This window comes from Camelus ferus, chromosome 29 (assembly GCF_009834535.1).
Source record: "Camelus ferus isolate YT-003-E chromosome 29, BCGSAC_Cfer_1.0, whole genome shotgun sequence".
Taxonomy (NCBI): Eukaryota; Metazoa; Chordata; class Mammalia; order Artiodactyla; family Camelidae; genus Camelus; species Camelus ferus.
Genome location: NC_045724.1, coordinates 9596373 through 9617105, shown reverse-complemented (window position 1 = coordinate 9617105; position 20733 = coordinate 9596373). Strand labels below are relative to the sequence as shown.

The following is a 20733-nucleotide window of genomic DNA, read 5'->3' as shown; positions in this document are numbered from 1 at the left end:
GAACTCTTTATACATTAAGGATACTAGCCCTTTGTTATATGTGATGTAAATATTTTACCCAGCATTTCTGCCTGTTTGTAATTTAATTTAGGGATGTTTTTATGCAGGGGTGTTTTAATTGTTATGTATACAAATCATCAGTATTTTACCATTTCTACCTTTTTAGATGTAAGTGTTAAAAAATATTTTTCTTTCCCTGAGGAATCCATATTGCTTTCTTCTTTTTGCATCTTCAGTCAAGTCTCCATTACCATAGGTTATGTACAAGGACAGGATGCCATAAATAATATAAAATCTTGATGAAACATTATTATACTCAATATATGTTACAAAATGGACTACATGCAAGCATATTGATGAAAAGCTAAACCTAGTGTTTGTGAGCTTAATTGGCACCCTGTGGATGCTGTCTGAAAGCCTGAACATTCTATTAAGTAACAGAAAACAGTATAGAAATTGCTTGATGAAAAGTTTGTAGAAATAGTCTGTTATTTTTTGTTATTAGTCCTGCTTGCTTTTTAAGCATCAGAACAGACCCTCTGCACCTTTAGTCTGTCTTTGAGCAAGTGTCATTTGTTGCATAGGTAAACCAGATCCTACAGCAGCTGCCACGTGGTTCAGCTTAGCATTATCAATGATCTCGTTCCTGTGAGCTAGTACAACAGAGCTCAGTCTCTTCTCTCTGTCACTTGACCTCACAGTAGCAGCACAGCCTACAGAGGCCACACCCTAATATTTCCATCCATTTAATTCCTCCGTGTCCCATGGCACTATTTTGATTAAGTTAGGCCACTGGAAGTGGCATCACGGTCAGATCCCTGGTGCAGGTTCACTCCGGGGTGGACGGCTGTCCCAATATTCAGTGATAGCCTTGTCTTTTGGGGGCCAGCATGGAAGGACTTTGTCGTGTCATTTTCCTCTTTCTCTTATTTTATATGGCTTAATGAACAGAATGAAGATCCAAGAGAAATTACTTTTGTTCTTCATTTAAATCATAAATTACCATTTTATATTAAAGTGTCATTTGTAGAGTGTCTCTCCTCCCACCCCCACTATTGAATACTTTCACTTTTCAAAATGCAAAGCATTACATGTCTTCACCTCTGCTCAACCCATGTTTTCATTAGCAAAAAATAGAAAGGGACTGGATTGGGGTTGGGATGGGTGAGTAGAAGCTCCTAGGTGGCAGAAGCAACAATGTAGCTTTTGTTGATTTTTAATGGAATTTCTAACTGTAGATACCTTGTAAGATACATTGTCCTAATTTGGGTTCATTTTAATTTCATACATGCATCTAACATCTATTACCATATTTTCAAACAGTCAAATTGCTCACATTCCAAACCGTCTCCTCTGTGCTGTCACCACCACCACCCTCTTGTTGCCGCATCATCTTCCTGTCAGTATCATTTTTGACTCCCAGGTTGCTCAGACCCAAATTTACCATTCAACTATAGCCACTGTATAGGTCCTTATGCACGCGTATTTCTGATTTTTTTTTTTTTTTTTTTTGCTCCATAAATGTGCTTTCTTGTTTCCTTTGTGAAAAGAAGCAGGGTATAAATTGCCAAATTTTTTTAAATGGTTATTATGTCTATTACATACCCCCAAATTAATATCACATTTTCCTCTGCATTTACTTAATTGACCACAGCTTGCCTTAGTTTTCCAATAATGATGAAGGAATTTACCATGAGATATCCATACTTAATCAATACACATTATGGCCAACTCTTAACTCAGGACCATGAATAGCTGTCAAGCAGGGGTTTCCAGGCAGTGAGTTATCCGTCCTGGAAACCTTATTAAATGACATTACACACCAGAGGCACCAGGCTGGGCATGAACGATACAGCAGTGTACACAACCACATCTGTTCTCCTAGTCTAAAGTAGAAGCCAGACCAAAAAAGAAACAAAACAAAACAGAACAAAACAAAAATCGTTGCAACGCAGTGCGGCAGGCACTCTTAAAGAGTGTTGTGCTGGGGGAGGTGGGGAGCTGAGGTGGGGAGCTGGTGTCGGGGAGGAGAGTAAATGTGCAGATGTGAGACAGTGGAGGTCATCAGGGACCTGGAACTAGTTCACTGAGACTGGTCAGACACCATTTGAGAAGGCAGGTCTCTAGAGGTGGATTCAGCAGGACTTAGCACAGGGTTTTTTTCTGAGTGTGATGGGCAGTCATTGGAGGCTTTTAAGAAGAGGCGGGAGGGGGGACGCAGAGTGGGGCAGTGATGTGGTGAAATTTGCATTCTGGAAGAGCACAGGAAAGTGTCAGCACAGAGCAACATACCGCTGCACTGAAGTCCTGGCTCACTGCAAAAGAAGATCAGAGGTCTTTAAGCTCTTCCCAGGTTCTAAATCTGTCCTGCTTTCGTTTGCCCTTTACACTGCCTGGTGACACTAGCGGGCCCATCGCAGTAGTCCCTGTTTTACAAATTGGACATGAATGGAGTGCCGCGGGGCTCTTTGACTAGCTTAGGGGCATGAATGGTTTGTACCCAAGTCTGTCTCACTCGACACCATGGCCTCTCTACACCCCTGGCCTCCTGCGCCCCAACCTCTCTCCCTTGTTTGTGGATGAGATCCATGGTTCAGAGAGGGCAGTGTTTTGCTGAAGCTCATGCAGATAGCTGAGCAGGGCTTAGGGCAAGAACACAGAACTCCAGATTCACAGGGAAGGCACGATGCGTGTCTCCTTATCGGAACAGACAGGATGTGAGGAGCCCAGGTGAGGAGAGATCAAAGATCAGGTGCCGGGGGTAGAACATTGAGGTGCACAGCGGAGGGAGTCCTGGAGCCCGAGCCACAGGCGACAGTGGACCAGTGACTTCTGACTGGTCACCAGAGAGGTCAGTTCATTTTAGATTCTGACCCAGATATTTCCATTCATGAAGTTTATTATCACAGTTAAGGGGCATAGTTTTCCTGTGGAACATCATTCATTCATTTAAAACAAATACATTCATCTCTTATTACGTGCCAGGAACTAGCTTGAGTGCTGAGGATGCAAAGGAGGGAACGCTGTCCCTTTTCTTCATGGAGCTTGGGTAGATGTACAAGTACATCAACAAGTAAATGACAGCACAATGTGCTGAGTGGGGAAACGGGTGTGAAAAATGCTCTCTGGGAGCACAGTGGACAGAGATGGTCACGGAGCCTTCGGGGGGGCTTGAGCCAGGCCACACTTAGTCTTAGTTGTATGAGGTGCATGAGAAATTACCAGGTAGAGTGGGGAAGATATTTCCAAATAGGAAAACATGGTGTGAGATACATAAATAAGTTATAAATTAAAAAGAGAAGACAAATGAGATTTTTATTGTGCCTTAATATCAAGCATTCGGGGCAATTATGTCCCTCTCATCTATAATTAGGCTTTTAGGTAAATGTCATTTTGAAGAGTTTTATCATTTTTATGACTTCTGAGCTCCACACAGAGTCTGGTATTGGGGAGGCCTGTGACACCTTTACTGGTTTTGTCTGTTAACCACTTTTCCTAAACGTGAGCCATCCAGGCTTCAGTGTGACGTGCATCTGGGCATGTATTTTGAGGATAAACTTAAAAAAATCAGTTTTTCAGTGGTACAGTGCTGATTTGTGAATTAAATACTCTCCACAGAATAAAATTATTTCAAAAGTGACTTTAACAAATCTCTGTTTTTACTTAGGTGTTTATATTTTGAAAATTAAAAAATCCAATTTTGGTGAAAATCTGAAATTCCCCTCAGACCTCAAATGTTCAAAATCATTTTCCTTTTTGTTTATCTGATTTGGTGTTTCCACCCACTGCAGATGTTATTCCTTTATTTTTAAGACAAATTACTGTATTTGAGAGAAATGTTGAATGAGGTAACACATGAACAAAAATCTGTTCCCCCATTTGCGGTGCTGCGTAATCCTCTCTTGGACTTCATACCTGCTCGTTTTGGTTACCGCTTACCTAGGTAGTTTGTTAACTGAAACCCCTCCCAGGTGGGGTGGGCTGACTCTCAGCTTTTCACTTTCCTGGCATATACTGCAGTGATCTGTGTGGTCCTGCTGGTGAAGTCTCGGTGATGAACCGTTAAAGAAAAGGTCTGCCCCCAAGCCACGGAGTTGGTTGATGGCCAGGCAGTAATCCTGTACAATTAACTATCAAAGATTTGAGCACTACATTATTGTTAGAGATGGAAGTGTAGCTGTTTGGAAAAGCAGAGATGATTGATCATCTGGCTAAGTTTGGGTTTGGAGATACATTTCAATAGTTAAATTTATTCTTAATGACATTTAGGTATTTCAAACTTTTGTCATCTTGAGCTCTAATTTTGTTCATTTTATTCAATTCCAAGGTAAAAATTAGATTTTGTTTAATCTTTGCCAAAGATAGAAATGCTTCCTTTACAATATATGCTTCAAACCTCTCGTGGAATGAAATAGGATATGAATAAGCAAAATATCCTCCATGAGGATCGTTTGGAACTGTCATATTAGGTGGGGAAGTGACGTAAGTGATTATTTTTTAAGATCTGTTGTTCAAAGTTTTTATTTTTCAGCTATTTCTAGTGACAGAAACTATAAACATTCATTTTGTACCTTTTAAAATATCCTTTTGGCAATTCAAGCAATCACCCAGTCTACTGATAGGAATCTAAAGACTGTATGTTTTTTTGACTGTGCTCTATAATGCATATTGAGTTTGTTACATAAGGAAGGATTGCTTTCTCATTTTGACTGGTTTTTATTGTTTCTCTTAAGAGCTTTTTTTAAATTTCTAAAGATGCACTTAACGTTCAGCACGATAGGTAGCTATGCATACTCAGAGATCAGTATCTCAGCACCTTACCCAGTGAAACAGTATGTCAAGACTCTAGCTTTTGAGTGGATACACATTCATTTATTCATCCTTTCATTAATATTCCATCATCACTGAACACTCACCATGTGCTGACAGCAGGTTTGGCACTAAGGATAAAGGGTCAAACAGACAGATACTTACTTGCCTTCATGGAGCTTACAGTTTGGAAGTGAAGTTAAACACTTTAAAATCACATATCTGATAAACTGAGATACACTCTGTGAAAGAGATGTGTAAGCAAACTGACTTTAATCCTCTATCCGGGAAGCTGGGGGAAGGTTTTCTGAATCAGAAAGGATCCCAGGCAGTTCAAAGTCAGCCTGGCTCTCAGTAGGGGACCTGGGTTGACTTCCTGGATTTTTGCAATATCGTCCCAGGGGTGTTTTGGAAATCCATGGAGATGATGTTGGTGATCACAGTAATAGATTTCTAAAGGCGTTTCCTAGGTGTGTCTCAGGTCGTGAGAGCTTCTGCTAGATTTCTGAGAGCTGACAGTCAGCTTTTCAGTGTCTTTTAGCTAATCTATTAGAACTGGTGTTACCACAGTATTTTTCTACCACTTTGAAAAATTATATCACAAAGCTTCCTCATGAAATGTGAGTTGCAGGGGCAAGACACTTGTAAGCACGGTGCATTTGTGCTGGTGAATTCACAGTGATGCCACACATGGATGCAAGCACATGCCTCCTTCATCACACACGTGGCCATGCCTCAGCTTCTCCAAGATGAAATATGAATTATTTTATTTTCCATTCCTTTGATTTTAATCTCTTCTTTTACAGTTAGGTCATTATATTGATTTGTTTGATTTCTGTGTGTAATGTTAATGGTAATGTTATATGTGATTTTATTTCACTATAGTAAAGGGGACATTATAAAAAGAGAGCTTTGGATCTGAAGAGATGAAAACTGCTGTTTGATTTATTTTTTAAAATTTATTTATTTTTGTTGGTAGGGAGGTAATTAGGTTTACTTTTTTTAATGGAGATACTGGGGATTGAACCCAGGACCTTGTGCATTCTAGGCATGCCCTCTACCACTGGGCTATACCCTCCCCCGAAAACTACCATTTTAAATAATACATGTGTTTTTAAATATAAGCAAATTGCTTTAACATTCAGACTGAAAAATCACTTGATTCTCTAACTTCGGAATGTTTCATCAGTAAAGCCCCTCGATTCTTAAATGAGACTCGAAAGCAAATGGTCTCCTTTTTGACTGCTTTCTGGCCTGATTTTTAGAGTCATCTCTTTGACTTCATAGACAGAAAGATGCCAAGGGAAACATGTTACAATAGATCATTTGGGAATATTTGCCCTCAGCTGTCTTGCTTGGGCTATTTAGTACTAATTTCACTGGATAGAATAGTCCTAAAATTGAAAGGTCATTTGGAGAAAAATTACTTACAAATAAAATCAAGATTTTTAGAATGCTTTCTTGAAGTGGGTCTCCTCCTCTGGAGGACAGCCAGTCATTCAATGAAAACACATTGAGATGCTTTACAAGAGTACTTTGTTTTAATAGATACCATCCTGAATGAGTAAGACACCATCCCTCTAGTGCTACAAAGAAAGGATGACTGGTTTCTGGTCCAGAACACCCAATTACATTCTTAGTATTTATAGAGATAGCTTCTTGGAGATTATAGGAAGTCTGAAGTCAGGAGAAAAGAAGCAGCTTTACCAAGAGGACTGTAATTATGCCTGTATTAGACATAGGAACTTCTAGTTGCAAATAAATATATACATGGATAGATAGATAGGTAGATAGATAGATAGATAGATAGATAGATAGATAGATAGATAGAAAGAATACAATTGAGATCACTAGGAATATAGGTAATAGTAAAAGTCCAGGAAGTCAGATTTGGGAAAAGAAATTAACATCTTTCTTGACTTTCCTGTTAACTTTTTGTGAACATCAAATGAGATGATATGTAAACAATATTTTGTAAGTTCCAAGTCTAAGGTGGTTTTTGTTCACAAGCTTTCAAATATCCATAATACTAGAATTAAGATGTGTTAACAAGAATTTATCAGGTGAAAGCTGGCAAGTTGGAAACATGTGATAAAACCAGATGTATTCGTTTTTCTCAGGGATGCTATAATCATAAATTTTGAATGATCAATTTTTATGCTATTTATTTGTGGAGGCTCAGATAAATATAGACAGGCCAATTTACATTTACCCCCCGGTCTCATCTTTTCGTTGTCTTTTCCAAGAAAGTCTACAATCTTCTTCCAAGATGCTGCCAGTTTGTAGTCCTCACTTGTACTGTGTCTAAAAATGTTTTCTCAAATAGCTGTAATTTTAAGCTTTCTACTCCTCCAACAGAATTAAAGTAGTTACCACTTCCAGATGAAGTCTATGTACCAATGAACATGAGGGAAGTGATGTTTGAAGGGCAAAGGGGTATTTTTTTTTCTCTGGAAATAGTATCACACAAGATCTGTCCTTGAAAATTTTCTGCTTAAGAGGTGCTGGATCTGAGGGTTTCTCGTGGCCCTCCTTTCTGTGTCTCTGGCCTCCTTATTAAACCTTGTTTTGCCCATGGTTTTTGTCCCCTGCAGACATCCCAATGGTAAGGATGAACAGCCCTTCTTGCTGCTTCTGCTTTGCTCTGTGCCACCTTCCCTTATCAGGGCCGGAGTGTTCCCCCTTTAACATAGGGGTCCTTCTGCCGCTCTGCTCTGTCTGGACCCACCTGTCACCACTAGTCACCTCCCAATCTATGGCTCAGAGTTTCCAGTGCCTGAGACGCTTCAGCCTCATGAGGACCTCAGATGGGAGAGGTAGCCATAGGCAGAACTCTTAACATTTGATGAATAAACTCAATAATGTGATTTATCAGTACATACAATAATGGTTGTAAATAAGCCAGTTTCTAAGGAAACCCATAAATACCCTACTCGATTGTTATTGAGGAAATGAAGTCAAAAGAAAAACTCCAAATCTTCTTTGGTTCTATCTAAGAAATACGGACTGTAAGCACTTTATACAAACTGCTGAAAACCTGTGTCCAAGTACAATTGATAAGGGTGATGATTATGCCTGTTGCAGACGCTCTGGTTTCAAAGTGATAATAGGGGGTGATTCCTCATTTAAACCTACATCTTAGCATATGAGTCCCTGTTAATTTCTACATGTTTTTATTCCAGCAGCAGAACTTTATATTCATATGTTTCTATCATTTACTTCTCTCATTACGTGATTTGATGGCAATGTCTCAACAACAAAATGCAGGAAATACTGGGGCACGAAGAGTGCGTTAGGGGTTTTCTCTTAGCATTGGTCAGATCTTATAGATAAAGAGTTTAGGATTACGTATTTTCAGAAAGCGATATGGAGAAATGTAAAAGAGACAATGTTTGATAAGACATTTAAACAGTTTCTCAAAGGACATTGCCAATGCCACTGAGACTAATTCAACTGGGAAGGAGGTGACGGGGGAATAGTTAGTAACGTGTGTCCAGAAGTTGAGAGGTTTTGCTTGTTTATTTCTCTCTGCTGGTCAGTTCTCTAGTTCCGTAGACCAACGGGGTTTAACTGTGAAATTAAGAAGAGGTTTTTCTCACATTGAGATCTTCTCAACTGTCAGTGGATAATGAAGCATTAGAACAAGCTTAGCAAGGAAAGCCATGAAATCTCTGTCCTTGTGGCTCTTTGAAATCTTGGATGATTTAAGCAAAGCCTTAATCTAATCAGAGGCTTGCGTATAAAAGAGATGCCATTTGCTGCCTTTTTTAAATTGCCCATGTCTATTCACGTATAGAGGTACAGATTGCTCCAAAAAGACCAATACTCTAAAAGTTGTTTTGGTGGAGGGGGGTGGGTAACTAGGTTTATTTATGTATTTTTCTGATGGAGGCGCTGGGGATCAAACCCAGAACTTCATGCATGGTAGGCAGCACACTCTACCACTGAGCTATACCCTCCTCCCTAAAAAGACCAACACTTTAATATCCAGCTCTGACCACATCCACTCCAGCTAGTCTTTTCAAAGGCAATGTCAGTTCGCCCCTATTTCTGACCAGTTAGTTTCAGGGTGCCAGCTCTTTTTTAACCTACTACCGGGATTATGAACTGTTTTTAGCTATATTATTAAAGCAAAAGTCGTTTCTTCCCCTGCTGTGACTTAAGCAGTATCTCGCTATTGTTCCAACTTTCTGGAATTCTGCACAATAGGCTCCAGACCTAGGTTAATTAACAACTCTGTTAACACCTCCTTGCCCTCAAGTGGTTCAAACACAGCCTGCTGCGACACGATTTCTTAAAAGGTGAGGACTAATGCCCCAGCTTTCAGTCACCATCTCAGAGGCCAGTTTTCAATCTCGTAAAAAGTTTAAGTTGAGGAAGCTCAATGTAGAAAGTCACGAGCTGTCATAAAATGCTATTCCGGATACAGTTGGTTGGAATTGCCTGGGCGCTCGGTAACCTACAATACAAGTTAATAGTAATTCCACCTCATTTGGTTGTGTTTAAGGTGCTTGAGAGTTATGCTTAATAGACCATAAAAGTTATACCTTAAGACACTACTTAAATGCAATAACAAGTCCTTGTACAAAGCTCTCCCAGAAACTACAATTTTGAAAAATCATTATGAATGTTAACTAAACCTCACATTTTTCTGTATGAAGCCTTTTTGAGTATATAAAATTTTAGATGTGCCAAAATTCTTAAAATGAATGAATCGTAGACCATAGTTTGGTCTATGCCCTCTTTCTGGTAATTTGGGTGGTGAATATTAAAATGTAGTTTTACTCAAATATTAGTATTTTATATGCAAAGGTTAATATGTCTTGAATGAAATGAAGTTGTCTTCTCTAATAAACAACCATAGAATATAATTCCAGCAGAAATCACCTCTAAGTGGCAGGGGACCAAAACCTGATGACAGTTTGATAGGTATCGTGATGTACGTGTTCTTGTATCATTACTAAATTTTCATGGGGTTAAGAGGAATTAAAAGACCAGAACTTAGACTGCTGCAAAAAGGGGAACAGAACAGATTATTCGCTGTCTGTTCCATTGCCAGGCACAGTGCCGCTAGGTACTGCACACTTGTTACTTGATTTAATTTTCAAACCACCTAATGAGGCCATTATTATAGTCCTCAATAAAAAAGAAGAGAAAACTGAGGCTTAGTGGTTAAATAATTTACTTAAGGTCATATTGCTATTAATTGAAGAAGCACACCCAAACTTTAATCTACCCCACTTCACAAATCCATGCTTTAGTCTATATCATAACAGATATATGGCCTGACCATCGTTGAAATGCTAAGAGAAATCAGGAGAATCTTTCTAATGGGTCCTGTATCCCTCAGTGATAGAAAAAACAGCTAGAACATAAGCTGTATTAAGACAAGTATACATAAACAGTATGGCACTTTGAAAAATGATTAATTACATAACAGTAGGACTGCTGCATTTTTCTAGAAATCTTGTGGAACAAGTATTAAAAAAGACAGGATGAAAATTTATCATTTAGGTCAGTGGATGGCAAAGTTCTATTCAAATAATTGGGCTTTTGTTTAACTGGGCTTTTTTGGGTTTCAGTGTTTCTTTTCTCCAGCTTTCATGTGTTTGGCGGTGGAGACCTCTGAGCACTTAATCAGATCAACCTTTTTGTGTGGCCATCATATGAGTTAACAAATTATTCAAAATTTACTATCACTTGGATATTTAAAGTGATGCATAGCATGGCATATAAGTGCGGTTTTAATTTTTATCTCGCATGTGACTTAACTATATGAACAGTCTTTTCTATGAGGAAATATCCAATTTCAGTTATTGCTTGAAAAGTAAAAACACTTCATTTCTGTGGCCCTGGGCTGTGGATAATATTGAATACCTAGCTTATCGGTGATCAATAAGAGATATCTCGTGGGATTGGTAGACCTTACAAGGATTTCTAGATTTAAAATCATAATAGCAACTTTTCTAATTACTTTCCCCTTTTTTCTTTTCTGTACAGAATGGAGACTAGCAGGCAAAATAATGCTCAGAAGAATGTTTTGAGAGCAATTGATTTAAATATTAATCTATGGAAATATTTTCTAACAATTCTTTAAAAGTTCTTTTGGAATGTGCAAAAAGGTGTTTGTATTGCTTTCCAACTGCTAGTGAAAGGAACAATTTATTATCTCAGGAAAGTGGAATCTTTCCTTCCTCAAGAACGTGTTCTATTGGTCCAGCATAGTTTTGGGCACATGCCAGCTGTTTTATTAATGTGGTTTTCTTTCCCTTAACTAATATTCAGTTCCTCCCAGTCAAAACCCAGCAGAGACACTTCAGAGAATCAGAGTACCCTTGTTTCATTCTCTGTCTCTCATAAAGGGGTGTGTGTGTGTGTGTGTGAACACCATATAACCTGACATGGGCAGAGGAATCAGCACGTCCTAAGCTTGTGTCCCAGCTTTATTACCAAGTAGGTAACAGAAGTGTCTTAAGTTCATAGGAGCTCAGTTTCCTCAGCAGTAAAATGGAGACTGAATGAGGTGAAGTAAAAGCCCCGTACATCACCTTATATTTGTTCAGTGTAATTTAGCGCCAGCCCTTCCATTTTCTTACCTCTTGTATTAATAACATTTCTGGGTTGGGACAAATTCTTTAGGTTAGCCTTTTTATTTCCCTCAGTCTTGCCCTAATGACTGGGAAACACAGCTTGGGTCCTCCTGGCCCCTGGCTTCTTCATTCCCAAACCTCATATGCTTTTTTTTTTTTTTTAATTGAAGTATAGTCAGTTTACAATGTTGTGTCAGTTTCTGGTGTTCAGCACAATGTTTATTCGCCCAGAACTCATCTTTGCATGTTGCCAGGTAAAATTGCCATTCGTGGGTATCCAAGCCTTCTCAGAGACCTACTGCAAACAGACTGGGGAGAGAAAGAGAGGCCGCATTTATTAGATACCTGCACAGAGCTGTTTGTATGTGATTGCCTGACATAATCGTGTTAGACGTATGTGAGAAAGATAACATTAGCCATATTTAGAAAAGAAATTGAGCCTTTAAGGGATTAACTTCTAAAAGACAGAGAGCTAGTGAGAGAGAGAGCAAAAGTGAAAATTTGCGCTGTCTATAAAACTTTGCTCTTCCAAAATACAATATTGCTGTTGAAAGAGAACTCCTTTTTTAAATGGAAGCGCGTGGTTAGTCATCGGCCATGTTCTCTGGGCTCCGCATCTTGTAGAGATGGACTGAACATCCTGTCTGTGTGTAAACAAGTGCAACGAAAGGGAAAATACGTTAACACCGTAAAAGGGATTCAGATAAAATGCATTTTGGTTCAAAGGACGACAAGGATATTTCTGGTTGTTGCAGTCAAGAAAGTCTTTTTCATCGAGGTGATGTTTGAATTCAATAGAGGTGGAATTTGGATGTGTAAACCTTGGAAATTGGAAAGGGTAAACCATGGGGAGAGCATGAACAGGGGCACATAGATATGGGAGTCACTTGTAGGTATTTAATAAAAAGAGGTGAACAGTTTGGTTTTTCTGGCACCTGAGGGCAAGAAATGGAATCATCAGGAAAGGAATGTGAAACCGTGAATGATGCATTAAGGATGTGGGAATTTGATAAACACTAGGGTGACATTGATGGATTGTGACCACAGGATTGGCATAATATGATACAGGAATAATATTAGTGGTAATAAATAGTAACAATGCAGGTCATGATGCTAAGAATTCACCTTATGACTGTAGTCAAGCGAGCTCTTGGGATGATGACAGTAATTCCAGTGAGAAGCAAATGGCTTTGGGAGGGACAGTGGGAGCAGAGAGAAAGGTAGGGTTGAAGACAGTATTAGCACAGATAAATCCTTCCAACCTTTTAGATGCCTAGGACAGGGGAAAGGAAGGCATCTGAAATGGAAGGCATCTGAAATGACACCCACATTTCTGTTTTGTATCATAGTCAGAAACAGAGGGCACAGAGAGGGGGCAGAGGCAGGTGCAAAAAGAAAAATGACGGACTCATGTATGGATTGTAGATTTGGAAGAAAATGTGGAAATCCCATGAGGAGATGGATTTTGGTGGTTAGATGCGTGGTGTGGGTTTTGAGAGAAAGGTCACTGTTAGGAATTTTGATTTGTGAGTGATCTGCATCAAGGAGATGAAGTCACCTGTGAGAGAGAAGGAAGTGGTGGAGGAGAGATTTGCCGCTGAAAGAGAGAGCACCTGTGAAAACTCTAGGTTTATGTATTAAGGTAAAGGAAATGAGATGGCAAAACAGAAGCAACCAGAAGGATGGGAGCTTAGAGAGCTTTTCACTGAAGTCAAAAGTAGAAGGGATTTCAGGAAAGAGGAGGCGGCCAGCAGTGTCAGATACTGTGGGAAAACCCGGGGAGGAGGGCAGTGAGAATAATGTCTCCCCAAATCCTTGCTATCATACATGGAGAATGACCCTGTTTTCATATTGGTGATGTGATCGCATGTGCCTTGCATGATTTTCTCTGTCACTTTAGAATTTGAGAAGTTTTCCTTTGAATCCACTTTACTTGACTCCACTTTTGGAGTCAGAGGTTCTCTTGACTTCATTCTCTTGGCAAATGATCATGCGTATCAGTGTTTACTGACTATAAGTGAGCAGAGCAAACATCTGAAAAGTTGTTATTTAAGTAGCACCAACAAAGCTTAACATTTTACAAAGATCACAGTTTCTCCTGTCATCTTATTCAGTATTCTAGGATTGTTTATTTGTTTTCAAACTACTTCTTAACAGTAGAGCTATTTATGGAATCAAAACTGGAGTGAGAAGCCTGTTGAGTGGGGGTTTTGGCCTCTTGCTACTGTCTCAGCTCTGTGAGCTGATGCTTATTCTCAAGGTTGATTCTGAGAAGCAAACATATATATATATATGATTTTAAAAAAATCACCATTCTACCAGGCAAATGGGAATTTCTAGCTTTTCACAACTCTTTTTAAAACTTCCTTGGACCTGAGTTCATGCAGGTTCTATTAAGAATATCATTGTTGTAAAGCAAATATATTTTGCTGTAAATAATCACCTCTATTTAGGCATCTCCCAGGTATCTCAAATGTAGGATGTCTGAAGTATAGCACATCCCTGTCTCCAACCCGCTCTCTATATGGCATCTCCCATCTCTGTTCATGGTAGCCTCCTCCATTCACTTGCTCAAGCTAGAAAGAAACCAGGAGTTATTTTTATTCTTTCTATTGTCCTCTGTATTCAGTCTTTCAGTCAAGAAGTTCCATCAAATCTTTTGTCTTGATTGACTCGTCAGTCTGTTGGGTACTTCTGCTCTCTTGCCTGCCACTAGTTGTGCCTCACAGTTATTCTTTCTAGCTATATTTTTTAGCACATTGCTACCTGCTGGGCATTATTCAGGTACTGGAGATCAAACAGTGAATGAGAAAGACTCATTCCATGCCTTCATGAAGCTTGCAGTGTGGTGGTGAAGACAGATACTGGTCAATCAATGATATTAATATTTAATTATTGATGGGATAAATGTTCCAAAGAAACACTACCAAGTACAATAGGTAGAGATATAAAGACAGATTTCTTAGGAAAAAGAAAAGACTCTTAAGCCAAAAAGCTGTGACTTAGAGGATGAATGGGAGGAAGACAAAGTGGAGAAGGAGAGCACTGAAGGCTGAGGGAGTTCTGGAAGCGTAACCCTCGGAATAAACCTTTCTTGGAAGATCTGAAATCAGGATGGTTGGAGTAAAGTGAGCAAGTGAGGAAGATGAATGAACCAACGCTACAATTGAGTTGAAGCCATGTCGTGCAGGGCCCTTGAGTGTGAGGACCATGTACTTCATCTTCAAAGCTGAAATATTTTTAAAGTGAAGGGGCAATTGGCATTAAACCAGAAGTGATCTGGGAAGGCCTGGCCATATGGTCATCCTAGAGTCATGTTCATGATTTTAGGTTTTATCCTAAGAGAAAAGGAAAACCATTGAAGGGTATTAACTAGGGGTGTGAATTTATCAGGTTATCTTCTCAAATAAGATTTTCTTCCATCACCCCTACCCTGTCTGCCTACTTTGTCCTGTTTTCTTTTCTTTCAGAGGCCCTATCATTACCTGAATTTATATATTTATTTGTTTGTTGTATTTCTTCTTTTGCTTCTTGGCTTTAGGCTCTGTGAGGGCAGGGGCTTTGTTTTATTCACTGCTGCAGTTCCAGCACCTAGAACAGTGCACGGCATGTAACAGATGTTTTCTCAATTGTTAAATGAGTAAATCAGAGTCCAAGTGCTCTTTCAAGACACTGTGGTTACTGCCTGAACTGAACTGAAGGAGTAAGAGTTGTTGGCGTGAGACGTGGTGACAGGTAGAAGAGCTGATAGATGGAGAACTAGTTAGGAGATGTGCTTAGGATGGAGTGATCATTGAGATGTAGTTGGTAAGGAAGAAGCAGCACCAAAGGTGACTTCCAGACTTCTGGAATGAGCCACTGGGTGAATTTGAAATGCCACCAATGGAAATTCTTGGGGAAGGATATGGTCTAATGGTGAAGACTGCAGGGTTCAGCCTGACTGCCTCTCTCTGGCACTATGACCTTGGGCAAATTGGTTCATTTCTGCATGCCTCAATTCCCACATCTGTACGAAGGGGGCTAAGACTAGTTCCCACTCTGGAGGCCATACTGTGGGGACTGAATAAGAGAACGTACGTAAGGCATTTAGAATAGCGTTTAGTACATAAGAAAGTACTCAGTGGAAGTTAGTGTGGGAAAGAACAGAGGACAAGTGCCAAGGGGCATCAGCTCAGTGTTCTGGGTGTTGAGGTTTGGTTGCTGTGAGACGTCCAAGTGGATGTGCCAAGGTGGCGCCTGTAGGAAGTGAACTTAGATCTCAGAAGAAAGGCCCACGTCAGAGAGAGAAACCTGGGAGTCACCTGAATGCAAGGCCCACACTTGGGGGACACACACCCATGATGGGGGGCAAGGGGGACGGAGAGAGAGAGTCAGAAGAATGAGGGCAAAAGCCAGCCAGCCACGTGGGCGCCTCCCTTCATGCCCTGGCCACACCACCAGGGGGCCCTTCCAACCTGCTGGGGCCTCTGAGGCCTTTCTGAGCGTGAAGACTAAGCCCGTCTCGCTCCCACTGCACGTCTCTCAGTGCTGCCCAGGCCTTCCAGTTCTGAGCCCAGCCTCAGGCCTTCTCCATAAGAGCAGCAGACAGGCCACTCTCTGTTCCCTTCAGGCGTGACACATGCTGTTCCATCTGCCCTGGCTGCCCTTCCAGCGGCGGTCCCCAGGGCTCATTGTGGTGGACCCAATGGAGGTGCCTGGCAGCTCCTCCTGCGGACTCTCCGCATTTTCCCCAGGGAGACACCTTCTCACCTCAGGCTGTATCTGTTCATTTTGTGTTTCTCAGGCCACGAGCTCCCTGAGGGAATCCTGTACCCCCTCGGGGCCTTAGTGCCTTGTCCCATGCTCGCCACAGTGCACACATCAGGTTTGTGGAATTAAAACACGGCTCAAAAGTGGATCCCACTAACTTCTCAAACTCCATAGAACCATTTCACACTCACTCAGACAATCCAGAAAAAGTTTATCGTAAGGAAGATCCAAATTCAGAAATACTGTATCCAGACTGTATTCATATATAGTCACCACAAATTCGGGTCAAACTAAGGGGTGGGCTGAATTGGCTCCCAGAGTGAGTCGATGATTTTAGATGTCACAGAATTATTAAAATCTGCAAATTATATACATCTGTAAATAGTAAATTTTTTGTATCATCCTATTTAGCAACTGGATTCAGTTCTGAGTTTAAGATTTACCTATTATATGTAGCTTCATTTACATGGACTCAATTCTTAAGTGCATGCTTAACTCTTGCACCTGGACAGGTGTTTTGTAGGTGAGAAGCAGTCCTTCTCCTCTTGGTATCTTCGGGGGTGATATAAAAACCATAGGGGACTGAAGCCTTCATATTCTGTAGCTCTTTAACCCAGGAAGATGAGTTTCACCTTAATATTTGGCTTTGAAATGATCTATGTGGGGCTATTACTTCACTGCTTTTTAGAAAACTTGGATTTAAAAAAAAAACTAACTGAGTGGCTCCATTTGGTTACCTAATTTATTTCATCTAGACCTCTAAATTTATATCCTTTGCTCCGGGTTAGAAATGACATTTAGAACTTCTATTGAGGACTTAGAGGAAAATTATACCCCTCTTTTTCAGGCGCATCGTTTTGGGCTTAATAAGTAGAAAAGCATAATGGTAAAAAAAAAAAGATAGTTTTATCTGTGAGACATGACAGCATCAGCTCTTCAGCCAAACCAGGAATTTTCCTATCCCTTCCAAAGCGACCCATTTTTGGACCTGAATGAATGAAAACACTGGTTGTTTGGCTTTCCCTACTCTGGAGTCTGGTCCAAATTCTGGGCTCAGAAGTTTCTCATCTGAGAATCATCAGATAATGATGAGTCATTATCATTACAGTGATGAGCGCTATTATGGCATTCAGGGCCCCGAGTCTGAAACGGCAGGTATTTGGTGTAACGCGTTTGTTATTGTGAATCATGGCGGGTGACGATGAGATTACTGGGCGAAAAATATTTTGAAGTGGTATCATATGTTCATCAGGAAGAAATGGGTGATTCTGGTAATTGAATTTGCCCAGGTTTGTAAATCTTTTCCCATCCATTTCATTCAGATTTAAAAATAGATGTTATTAAGTTCCATGACTAATTCTAGCCATATTGGCGGATAGAAATCTATCTGTCGTGATTCAGGTTTACTCTATTTTATATCTCTGAGACAATTCTTCAACTTCATTCTCACTTCTGAATCTTAAATAAACTGTTTTGCTTTTGCTATTTTGCCATGAAGTGGAAGAATGAGAAATTATGTATAATCTTTCCAAGGGACACATACAAAAAATATACTGTAAGTTGTAAGGGAAATTCTTCAAAGCAAATGATCTCAAAATAGTGTGCTTTCTCATAAATACCAGAATTTCAACTCATGAATTTTTTAAAAGAAATACGATTTTCCTGACTTTTACATACTTAATTATATATATATATATTTATAAAACATATTCAGGTCTGTGTAGTATTTTAGAACTTTGAAAATTTTTTTACAAAACAATCAATTCTAAAAGATCTGTAGTGGGCTGAGTACTTGATCCAAATAGCTAAAAACTTATTTTAGTGTTATATTAAGCATACTAACAAATTACCTAAAAACTTCTACTTTTTTACATCTGCAAAAGATTATCAGTAACAGTGGCAGCCGATTTCATCCAGAAATAATAAAAACATTTGCCTGATTGAAAAGATATCAGGCAAAACTGGATGTTTCCAGCCAGAGTTCTGTATTATGGGGAGATAGGAAATAATCTTAATATTGATGAGCACTGCCTAGAAGGCAAAGTCCCAGGCTGTGAGAATATGAATAGGTGTGTTGAATAGATAAGGATGTGAAAAATGTGAGGATATTTATATTTAAATGCAAAAATCCATGCAAGAATCCAGCTGCTTGATAACTTACTAGATGAATTTGCTATTAATATTCTTCCCTAAACCACTAATGAGAAATGCTTTTTTTTTCTTTTCTTTTTTTTTTTAAGATTTAAGATTGTGTAAATGCTTTGTACCAAAAACTGATGGAAGTAATTGGTAAACTACTTAATCAAGTCCCACTTGGAAGCGAATGGGAGCTGTAGGGTAGAAAATGTAGTCTGGGTAAGTAACCCAACAAGTCAGCAGAGTTCTCTTTACAGAAAGAAACAAAGATAGCAGTAATTAATGACCCTGACTCTGTGCCAAAAAAGCTTTCTTCTGACAACTCCAACTTAATTAAAACTTAAGACATTTCAATGGCCTCTGAAAGCCCCTGATGGGGTGAACTCTTGCAGACTCGTGAGAAAATTTTGTGAATTAAAGGAAAAGATGTGTGTTACCACTAGTGCCATGACTCTAATCCCTGACAGTCAAAGAATCTATTTAGCCCAAGCGTTTTCTTTTAACTGGCTCACACCTGCAGGCTTCCTGGCACTTCCTCTGCACCAGAGAAGGCAGTTTTTGTGTTTTACGGAAGATCAGATAATAGGAGCCTTGCTGTTCCTTTTGTTTTTGTGCATTGTTCATTAGCCTGTGAGTGTTGCGGGCACACTTGATATGCTTGGCTTGATCCGGAGTAGAGCATCGCCTGAAAGCTTTAGGTGGTGCAACACGGGGTGAAGATGGGTTGGCGGAAAAAGTAAGGTTTTTTTGTTTTTTTTTTTTCTTTCCTAATGTGAAAGTGGCTCAAATTAAAACTCACAGTTGATGGGACAGCCTGAATGGCTGTGGCCTGCTGTTCTTCACAGCTGGAGTGACAAGAAACGGGGTTCTGTGTGAGATGGCGCGTACTGGGGACACAAGGAAAGGCGCTGTTAAATAGCCCTTGCTCCTTTGATTGGTGCCATTTTTAATTCACTCGAATCAACAAGCATACAGATTCCCAGTAGGTATGGAAAGGAGGCGTACTGGGCTGGAAGCAAATTGCTTGGTGATTTATTTATTAATAAATATATCAAAGGCTGCAGTCTTAGAAATGGCATGGGTTGAATGCCCATCGGGGTGGATGGTTCCTCCATTTATGTGAGAAAAAAAAAGGAGTTTAATTTCTCCTCCTTTTCCTTTGGAAAGTGTTTTGGTGAGTTATAATAACAAATACCACCCCCAGCTCCCCACCATGCAGACTCACACACGCTCTGGCTTCCCGTGGCCTCTGGCAGATCTGGTGGCTGGGACTTGAGAAGGTCAGTTCCCAGACTGTCTCTTCCCTCTTGGACCCGACTTAAGGCTGGTGTGTTGTGAAGGGCACCGAAACGTTCCTGTTTAGACCCAGGCTGGGGTACCTTTTTAAGGGTCCATCCTAAGGAAAGAAAAACTTGTCTTCAGGGATTCAAGAAATCTCATCTTTTGACTCGTCCAAGTTTTGTTGGCTGAGGTAAATGATGCAACATTTGTTTTTACAGGTGATGAGCCACCACTTCCGTGAGCTCGGCTGAGCTGCTTTTTTTGGGAATGGGGAGGAGCAGACGCTGAGCCTTTTACCAAAAATCTGGGGAATGATGCTTTAGAACAGAACATCACTTCACTCAATTTCAAAAAAAAAAAACCAAAAAAAACAAAAAAAAACCCTGAAAACCTCTGTCCATGCGCATTAACCAAACATAATATATGGGTCCTGTCTTTCGGTGTTTGGAAGGGCTCACTGGTTATTCTTTTTTGTGCTAACCATTTTCAGATGCGAAAGCGAGGGAAGTGGGGGAGGGAAAGTAAGAATCAACAAGTTTGATTCTGTGTATAAAGTTTTTTGTTTGTTTGTTTGAATTTCAGAATGCTAACCCTTATCTGACTAATCTAAGACCAAGTAAACACCACCTGTACCCATTTATGTATTTTTAAGAGAAGCACATAAACATATTTTAATGAATGATGAAAACTCCTATAGTTTATATTGAATCACAGTTATTAATATTTCTCCTCTTTCTTGCTCTCCTGATTTGGGGAGTTTCCTTGTTTGTATGGAATTGAACCACCCCAATTAAAATGGGGGAGAAGTTTTTTTAAAAAATAAACTACTGTAACAGAATATGTTTGGTAGTTGTAAAAGTTTTTCCATTGAAAAAATCAGAATTTAAGAGGATCCTGTTACAGGCTGGGGGCAGAAATCAGAGTCAGCAGAGCTTGTGAAAACATTTTTTTTTTTAGCAAAAATTTGTTGTGGGTCACTGTGAATGGTAAAAAAGAAAAAAGCTTCACATCATAGTGTCTGTTTTGCATTAGATTAAACTTCAAATTAAGTTACTTAACTTTTTAGTGTATCTAACATATAATTAAGAGAAACATTTTTGTTTATAGAAAATGTAAGTTTATTCCATGCATGCAGATTTATGGAAAATTTAAATAAACATTTATGTTT

At 39.7% G+C, this 20733-nt stretch overlaps 1 protein-coding gene across 4 annotated transcripts in view; it reads left to right on the top strand.

The window, feature by feature from the left end:
* ZFHX4 (zinc finger homeobox 4) overlaps positions 1 to 20733 on the top strand; it is a 177258-nt gene that overhangs the window by 71536 nt on the left and 84989 nt on the right. The window lies entirely within an intron of this gene.